Source organism: Phalangium opilio, unplaced genomic scaffold (genome assembly GCF_054372755.1).
Source record: "Phalangium opilio isolate 3A_F unplaced genomic scaffold, DU_Popi_V2 ptg000060l_1, whole genome shotgun sequence".
NCBI lineage: Eukaryota > Metazoa > Arthropoda > Arachnida > Opiliones > Phalangiidae > Phalangium > Phalangium opilio.
Genome location: NW_028324177.1, coordinates 9,838,522 through 9,848,515, shown reverse-complemented (window position 1 = coordinate 9,848,515; position 9,994 = coordinate 9,838,522). Strand labels below are relative to the sequence as shown.

Genomic DNA, 9,994 nt, shown 5'->3' with positions numbered 1-9,994 from the left:
TCGCATGGTGAGGCTCCTCCTAAAGCTTAGTACGGTCTAAATAGGGATATTTTCTACAAAGTCGCATGTAATGAATTCTCGCGTCGATCTCGTACTAGCTCTCAGTTAAGGTTTCGCATTATGACGTAAGAAAGTGTCACACTTATGGAACATATGCTCGTACTTACATCAACAAATACAATCGTTTCTGTCATTACCTGCACACATTAAAGAAATTCTGTTACTATCCTATCCAAACATTATTTGATTTTCGCCAATAAAAATTTCGTCTGAACATCTTGAAACATGCACTTATTTATTTGTGAAGTTTTTTCTTAGTTTTAAGTTTTTTCTCAAATTTTCTTTATTTTTATTTGCGGTCATCCGTTCGGTTCCGAGGTTAAGAACGAAAATTTCTTTTTAAAATGTTTCTCTTACTTTTGGTGGTACCTCGTGATAAGTGTAGGCCAATCACGAGCCTTTCAACCCTTTCTTGAACAAGTTAGTTGTGTGTGACCTTGAGAAGGAATGCTGGGTTTCATGAAACCCACTCCTAAGTACGCTATTCAACATAGCGTACCTAATTTGTTACGGGTGAAGTTTCGGGTGAGGCCCCAAGAAAAACGCTATTACTCCCTCACTGTAATTTTTTGGAGAAAGGAATGTTCCCTTTTTTGGTAAATTTGAACTATGATAAATTTTATTTCTTTTTCAACATATAGGTTTCTTCATTATTTGTTGATTTTTATAAGGATTAAATTTTACAAATTAGGCATTTTGCTGCTCAGTTTTAACAGGCGTTGCCCAACATCCCATCCCAAACATTCGCCCAATAACATTTATTCACGAATACCGATTTCGATAAGATACGACATTAACCTAATCTTTAAACTAAATGCAACCTTTCGTTTGTTTGAAGAATGAAGCAAAATGTCGGTGTTCCTTATTAGTTTCCGCTACTTATCGCTGTCAGTTTAGTATCGGTCAGTTGTTTCAACACACTAAATCGTAACATATTGTTTTACATTGATGAGTCACCAACTGTACAACTTTCTACTCCTTAAAAATTAACTATAAACTCTATGGCTATGAGGCTTTTATTGTTTTAGCTGGCAACCACTAATTTGCAATAATCATCCTATCTTGAACTTAATTCCTACTGTTTTAGAAGAAGTCAACATGCTGTGATTTATGCAAATCAAGTAACTTCCAAATGGGTTGGCGTACGACAAAATGTCATACCAGAGTTTCGCCTTATATTGGCCCCAGGAACCCAAATACTTCCGCTCCTACGTCCATTTCAGATACACCCTGTATATAAAAAATACCCCTATAGTTTAATATTAATATACAATTATTTAGATTTAAATCATATTAAAAAACCATTTTTCTCCCTCCCAAAATAATTACTTTTAACCTTCATTTAAATTTTTTTCTTTATATAATGTGATCTTATGTGAATTATTCAAATTAAATTATTCAGAACACGCTCAATCAGGCTTTCCATACAAAAAAACTAGGATCTTGAGCTTAATAGATATTTCTAACTTTATAAATATATATGTAAAAGTCAAGTATGAATTTGTTAGCGGAAAGTCTAACATTTTCTCCTCCCATTATACAAGGTGTTTTCGCTTGCCATAAATCAAAATGTGTGAGTTTATACTCGAAAACCTGAGAAACACACGAAACAGTGTTACGATTAATTCGTCATATAGGACATGTCAAGAATTTTCTCTATTATAGTCGCTTTGTTTTTTTTAACCTTTCAGCCACAAATACATTAGGATTTTTTCTTTTGCGCTACCTTAGAGTAATATTTCAAAGTACGTAACTTGTCAAAAATGATTGGCTAGCTTATTTTAATATTTATCTACGCTTCTAGTCATGCTTCTTATTTGTTTGGAAGAGTAACGATTGCTTATTTGGTAAATTTATAAAATTATCTCTAGAAGGACTATAATTAAGTCACAAAAGAGTAAATGAATTATCCTATAATATTTTTTACTTAGAGGCATGTATACTTATTACAGACTTCAAAAAATAGCTCTAGTATAAAAATTGAAAAGGAAACAGATTTATTCAACATGTTAATTTTACAGCTTAAAAAATAAGCCACTAAGTAACAGTTTTTTAAAACCCCCCTCAACTCTCTAAAGCATATTCAATTTAATCACCTCTATGATTGACGTAATTATCATTGACATTAATTTCAGAGGTTTGCCTCTAGCATAATATCCAACTAGGATTCTTTGTAATAGAAAGAAAAGGACAGGTAAGCAATCTATGCGTGATATTTTTTTAATCGAGACACATCTTTCCTCTTATAGGTATTTTATCCATTTCTTTGACCCTCCCAACGTGTAACTTTAAACCATTCCTACGTATTTTGTATAGGTAAACGTTTACGAAAATATTTCACTCCTCCCTTTCATGGTTACTCCGAAAAAAAGTTTTCTGTAGTGGGAAAAAAAGAAAATCAAGGCGAGTACAAGACTAGACGTAAAAAAGGGTGGGGTGACCTAATTTTTTGCCGGTATACATACTGGTTTTTTAAATGTTAACAATTTAAACTCTTTGAAACCCTGAATGCGTCTCTCTTTACAATCGGTGAGTAACGGGGGTAAAATCTCTTTTTCGCGCAATTTAAAGAAATTTATTCGATAGGCTTAGCAATAAATATTTGTGAGAAAAATTTCTTGATGCAAATTGTTTAAGTTGAATTCGACGGCCGAGCTCGACGATCTGGTTTGCGGTACTTTAACTCCTTCGTTAACTCGTAAAAAAAGCGAAATAGAGGGGCTCGTCACTTCAAAAATATTACAAAAAAAGAATTATGTACTCGCATCCGAGTTGTTTTCCTCCATTTAAAATCTTCAAAACCGAATAAAACAGTGATCATTTTGATGGCTATGATCTGAGCGTGATTCGGTATGTACAGCCCCTTGGTACGTACCAGACTTTAGCTAATTTCATCTTTTTGGTGCAGCCCGCTTTTTGAGGATTATTAATATTTTGTCGGGATGTGGCTCGCATTTTTTCACCGGGAATTACGCGGGCTCCCCGCCAATGGGTTTTCATTGGCTTTTAGTTTATGAGCTTCAATAGGTAAGCAAGCGAGTTTCTTGCCACATAATGGGATTTTTTTTGTAAAAGCTTTACAGGAGAGTTTTCTTTTATGCGACAAAAAACCCGCTTGTTTACTTGTCGAGCTTCATAAATCTGGGGCCCGATGAGGGTTCTTTGGTGACCCTTGTAAAGTAATTAGGGAATGCTGAAATTATTATTTACGGGGGGATCCTGCATTACACCACGCATTCTTGATGCAAATTAAATGTTTTGAGTTTTCGGGGTGTGGTCTAGGATTTTCCCATAAATAATATATTCGGTAAAATAATTAGGAAGTGCTGAAATAAGGGGGAATCCTGCTCTGCATTAAGCATTCTTGATGCAGATTAAATGTGTTGAGTTTTCAGAATGTGGACCAGGATTTTCCCTTAAAGATCGTACTAATTGGCTAATATTTGAGTTTTTTTTCGCCTTACAAAAGGATGCAAAAATATTAGTTTCCCCGTCTTATTTGTCGCTGTTAAAGCTAAAAAACGTTTAAATATTTATTCTATATCTAGTTTAAAACTCGAGTTTCGTTAAAATTGGTAAAACGCTTCCGGAAATATCTCTCACCGAACGCTCGTAGAATGACCTCCTTTATTTTAGAATCTCTTTTTTTTTGCCCCTGGCTATATTGAGGCGAATAAAACTCGTGCCACTTCAAATTTCTCTCTCTCTTAACGGCTAAATGGAAAATTTAGGTAATTAGAAATGAATTCTTTTGTATAAATATATGGACACTTTAAGAACACAAATAACGCCTTTGTTTGGCTACTCATTTGTTTATTTTGTATTTAATTTTTGTACAAGACGTAAGAGTAAATATCTATTGTTTTTTAAAATGTGTGTCTGTTTTTTTCATTAACTTTTGACTTAGAAGGAAAAACAATTTGATTTGTCTCAAAATCAAGTTTTTTTTTGCCGGCGAATAATAAAAGGCAATAAATTGATGGCGGGAAAATTTAAACAGCGACGGTCTGTACGTGTTCGAGTCAAGGCAAACGTAGTTAAATTGGTTACCCGTATTAATGGCGTAGTCAGGGTAAATAATCCAATCTACATACAATTAATTAAACAGTAACACCCTGTATACGAACCCAGGTTAATCCGAGCTGTATATTTGTACACCGGGATTTGAACCCGCTACCTCTTTGTTTACCGCATTAAAAAACTTGCTTTTGTCAACTAACCACTGACAATGTTTATTTTCGCTAAGCCAAAGGGGTACCCTAGTGAAAACATCATCTTTGGAACATCTACATGGGAAAGTAATCAAACGGTAGCAGGTACATTAGTAATCCAGCCATTATTAGTCCAATCAAAGGAGGTAAATCTATACTTGGTTGGCCCAGACAAGTTTGGGCTTGTTTTGACTTGTTCGGAAACCCTTCAATGGGTGACGTCTATTTAAAGTACAGTTTAAGGCATAAAATAGCAGGCTGAAAGGTAGGGATCGAACCTGTTTTGGGTTTTTTTCGTCGGCTAAACCTTTACATCGATAAGCCTAGATTGATCCGAGCTAGTTTTGATTTGTTCAATGGGTAAATTCCCTAAATAGTTACTAAAATAGCCCGGTAGAAGGCTGGGGCTCTAGGTCCTGTATAATTTAGTTTTGGTTTGAGTTTGGAGGATGACGTCATAGTTACCCAGGTTGAAAGCAACCTCTATGACCAGGTTGTTTTAATTGATTCTATAGGTAAGTTACCTTAATAGTTATTAAAATAGCCCGCTAGAAGGCGGGGGTGGAAGTAAATAGCCCGCTAGAAGGCGGGGCTGGAAGTAAGTTTTTTTAAATATGGCCTCCTTTACCAGTAGGGCTAGTCCGGACTTGCTTGAGGTGTCATTATAGCCCGCTAGAAGGCAGGGCCGGAAGTAAGTTTTTTTAAATATGGTACCAATAATTTAATATTAATTGAGAAGATGACGTCATAGTTGGCCAGGGTAAAAAAAACATCCTTTACTAGTAGGAATGGTCCGAACTTGTTCATGTCCATCGAACGGGTTACGGCTATTAATGGTTACTAAAATAGTCCGCTAGAAGGCGGGGATGGAGAGAAGTTTTTTTTTTAAATATGGCTCCAATAATTTCATATTAGTTTGAGTTGGAAGGATGACATCATGGATGCCCCGGTTGAAAGCATCCTTTACCAGTAGGGCCGGTGGTCCAGGTTTGTTTGGGGGTTATTAAATAGGTTATTTTCCCATAATAGGACGCTGGAAGGTAGGGCTAGAGGTAAGCTTTTTAAAGTCCGGGCTGGTTCGGGTTCATTAAAGAGGTACCGCCCATTACAAGCACCCTAGAAGGCAGGGTTTTAGTTTGACGTCAACATTGAATATAGTTTTTGTTTTGGTTTGAATTAAGAAGCCTAGGATTAAAAGGACCACACCCTACGAGGGTTAATCCGGGCTTGTTTAGGGGGAAGAATGGGTAGAATCCCCCCTAAATAGTCATAGTCAACGACATAGCACTGTGGAAGGCAGGGCTGGTCTCATAGACAACGACATAGCACTGTGGAAGGCAGGGCTGGTCTCATAGACAACGACATAGCACTGTGGAAGGCAGGGCTGGTCTCATAGACAACGACATAGCACTGTGGAAGGCAGGGTTGGTCTCATAGACAACGACATAGCACTGTGGAAGGCAGGGTTGGTCTCATAGACAACGACATAGCACTGTGGAAGGCAGGGCTGGTCTCATAGACAACGACATAGCACTGTGGAAGGCAGGGCTGGTCTCATAGACAACGACATAGCACTGTGGAAGGCAGGGCTGGTCTCATAGACAACGACATAGCACTGTGGAAGGCAGGGTTGGTCAGGTAAAATAGCCTAATCTTGGTCTGGAAAGTTTGGTTTGAGTTGTCTGGAGGGGGGGTCTGGTGGCCATCTTGGAGTGGCGGCCATCTTGGATCTTTGCATATCTAGGTAGCTCCTACTACTATTGCGGTCCTTTGCGGATAATACTTGTTATACCCGCCGGAGTCTAGGTCTTAGTTTTCTTCATAAAATCACTAAAACAAGGATTATTCTATATACAGATGTAGTATAGCTTAAGTAATATATAAACAGCCATTTCAAATAACAATATTAAAAAAAATCTTTGGAATATCAAAATGAAGCAGAGCTTTAAAGCTACAAAAGTACTTAATGCATCATAATTACGAAAAATACTTCCACATATTCACTATATATTGTGGAAAAAGGGAATATTAAGGTTCTGTATGATTTCTTAACACATCAACACAAGGCTAACTGCTAACAAGACGCACTAGTGTAACAATGGACGGACACACACAGACACAAGTTGGGAAAGCCAAAATATTACCTCTCCGAGTGGAGATGACTATCACTACTCCTTAAACCACCTAAATATATGCATCTATCGCCTTTTTTAATTCTTTGCAAGTGCAGGAATTCAATTTTAAAATAGTCAATTGTTCAAGCCTTTTCAATATCTCTCAATTGCAGTGGAAACTCTACTCTCTCGCTATACCTCAACCGTATTCTTAGTCTACCAGTATGATTTGTAACATTTGTCCATATCAAAGCTGAATCATACCTCGCCACACAAAAAGCAAATGTCCCCAAAACATGGAAGCCACAACCCAATCACACATAAGCTAGGCTCCTAAGGAAAGTCTCTTCAAAAATGTAAACATTGAATAGTTATTTAACATTATATATTGGAACCTTCAGTATAATTTAACATTAAGCAAATTCGAACCATAAAAACCCACAGCGCATATGGGAAAAAAGGTTCTGGGAAAACCCATTTGGGAAAAACCATAATCACAGTAGAATTATTAATATTAAAACACTTATTTTTAAATTGTTAGTTGATTTTTCACTCTGACGTCTGAGCAATCCACGAATAAATTTATTAATAGCATTATCGAACGATGCAGTGGATGTCAAATATTCATGTCATAATACAAGCTAATTCGAGCCATAAAAACCCACAGCGCATGTGGGAAAAAAGGCTCTGGGAAAACCCATTTGGGAAAAAACCATAATCACAGTTGAATTATTAATATTAAAACATTTTTAAATTGTGAGTTGATTTTTCACTCTGACGTCTGAGCTATCCACGAATAAATTTATTAATAGCATTATCGAAAGATGCAATGGATGTCAAATATTCATGTCATAATACAAGCTAATTCGAACCATAAAAACCCACAGCGCATGTGGGAAAAAAGGCTCTGGGAAAACCAATTTGGGAAAAAACCATAATCACAGTTGAATTATTAATATTAAAAGACTTATTTTTAAATTGTGAGTGGATTTTTCACTCTGACGTCTGAGCTATCCACGAATAAATTTATTAATAGCATTATCGAACGATGCAATGGATGTCTAATATTCATGTCATAATACAAGCTAATTCGAACCATAAAAACCCACAGCGCATGTGGGAAAAAAGGCTCTGGGAAAACCCATTTGGGAGAAAACCATAATCACAGTTGAATTATTAATATTAAAACATTTTTAAATTGTGAGTTGATTTTTCACTCTGACGTCTGAGCTATCCACGAATAAATTTATTAATAGCATTATCGAACGATGCAGTGGATGTCAAATATTCATGTCATAATACAAGCTAATTCGAGCCATAAAAACCCACAGCGCATGTGGGAATAAAGGCTCTGGGAAAACCAATTTGGGAAAAAACCATAATCACAGTTGAATTATTAATATTAAAACATTTTTAAATTGTGAGTTGATTTTTCACTCTGACGTCTGAGCTATCCACGAATAAATTTATTAATAGCATTATCGAACGATGCAATGGATGTCAAATATTCATGTCATAAAACAAGCTAATTCGAACCATAAAAACCCACAGCGCATGTGGGAAAAAAGGCTCTGGGAAAACCCATTTGGGAAAAAACCATAATCACAGTTGAATTATTAATATTAAAACATTTTTAAATTGTGAGTTGATTTTTCACTCTGACGTCTGAGCTATCCACGAATAAATTTATTAATAGCATTATCGAACGATGCAATGGATGTCAAATATTCATGTCATAATACAAGCTAATTCGAACCATAAAAACCCACAGCGCATGTGGGAAAAAAGGCTCTGGGAAAACCCATTTGGGAAAAAACCATAATCACAGTTGAATTATTAATATTTAAAGACTTATTTTTAAATTGTGAGTGGATTTTTCACTCTGACGTCTGAGCTATCCACGAATAAATTTATTAATAGCATTATCGAACGATGCAATGGATGTCAAATATTCATGTCATAATACAAGCTAATTCGAGCCATAAAAACCCACAGCGCATGTGGGAAAAAAGGCTCTGGGAAAACCCATTTGGGAAAAAACCACAATCAAATTAGGACTATTAATATTAAAAACTTCTTCAGACTTTTTAAGGATGAATGTTTGGTGGATAGCGTCCGAAATAAAGCATTAACCTGGTAGATGAGGCGTAGTTCATAAAGTTTCGTTTTTTCGAAACTATTACATAAGTGTATTGGTGCTGTACGTTTCAGATAACAAAGACCAGGACGACTCCAGTTCCACAAAATAGGAAAACTCTGCCTCTTGGCGTTAAGTTTTTCTCCTTTCTGTATTTCCACTGCTAGACCGCTATGCAGCCCGCCCTTGTATTGCTCTACTTGCCGCTCCCATAACATTGAAGGTGCTAGAACTATAGTTCTATTCGATAAATTGCGGCGAAGTCCAACTTCCGCTTTGAGCGTTGGCCAACTTTTGAGAACGCTGCAGTGTTACCAACGGCAGATAACGCCGCCAGGAACATTTTCAAAATCACCTCGGCGGCGTTTAGCCGAAAAAAGGGGATTTTCGTCTAGGACTATTGAATTGTTGCCGATTATTCAGCCATTTCCGCTTCGCCATACCTAATACATTTTTAAAGTACGCTATACAAAATTGCTCCATTCTTCACCAAACCTATGAAACTTGGTGCAACACTTACACTTTGTTCAGTGGTTCGCCTTTACATGAACCCACAGTTGCCGCTCCAGATCTCAGTCATCTGACGCAACCATTTTAACGTTTTCAGAGTTGTATTTCACCTTTATTAAGCCTAAGGATAAGCCTTGAGATATATTTGCCGACGTATTTTCTTAAGAACCACAATAAATCACCTCAACGATTATACCCATTAACTAATTATCACTATTACATACCTTGTTTACAATTTCGTTGACCTTGTCCTCCATGGTTACCCATGAACTAAACCAATGCTGTAGGGTTACTCATGAATCACTCCAATCCTCTAGGGCATTCATGAACTACGCATATCCTCTAGGGTATTCATGAACTACGCATAACCTCTAGGGTATTCATTAACTACACAAATCCTCTAGGCTGCTCATGAACTACGCCAATCCTCCAGGTTTCTCATAAAATATACCATATTTTTAAATGGATTAATACCAAACTTATATGACCGCCTTAAGTGGGTCTCTTAGTCAAGGATCCCAAGCCTTAAGTGAGTCTCTTAGTACAGGATCCCAAGCCTAAAGTAGGTTTCTTAGTACAGGATCCCAAGCCTAAAGTAGGTTTCTTAGTACAGGATCCCAAGCCATATGTGGGTTTCTTAGCCAAGGGTCCCAAGCCTATTTCTCGTAGTTTAGACCCTTAAAGCAACAGGTGGCTCCATAGGCGCTCCTACCATGATGCCTAACCTTGTATATACATAAGCATTTTACCTTGCCGTAGGTAGGTAACAATGAGACTTAATGTATAAGGGAGGACCTGAAGCTTACCCTAACAAGCTAAACCCAATGTACAATAGAAAGGTCGTCAATAAGGGGCGCACTGGAGCTCCACCTTGCTTTAAATAAATTTTTCTATTTCAAACTATGTTCTTCTAAAAATGCAAATACCCTTGTGGTAAGAATAATAAGACTCTCTATAACATG

The 9,994-nt window shown here is 36.7% G+C and overlaps 1 long non-coding RNA gene across 1 annotated transcript; it reads right to left on the bottom strand.

Moving 5' to 3' along the window:
- Positions 1-8,911: 8,911 nt before the first annotated feature.
- On the bottom strand, positions 8,912-9,499 carry LOC149667202 (uncharacterized). The gene is made up of 3 exons (XR_016368300.1): positions 9,257-9,499; positions 9,043-9,192; positions 8,912-8,965 (listed from the first exon to the last, which is right to left on the bottom strand). It is a non-coding gene; the product is annotated as an uncharacterized LOC149667202 (long non-coding RNA).
- Positions 9,500-9,994: the final 495 nt, after the last annotated feature.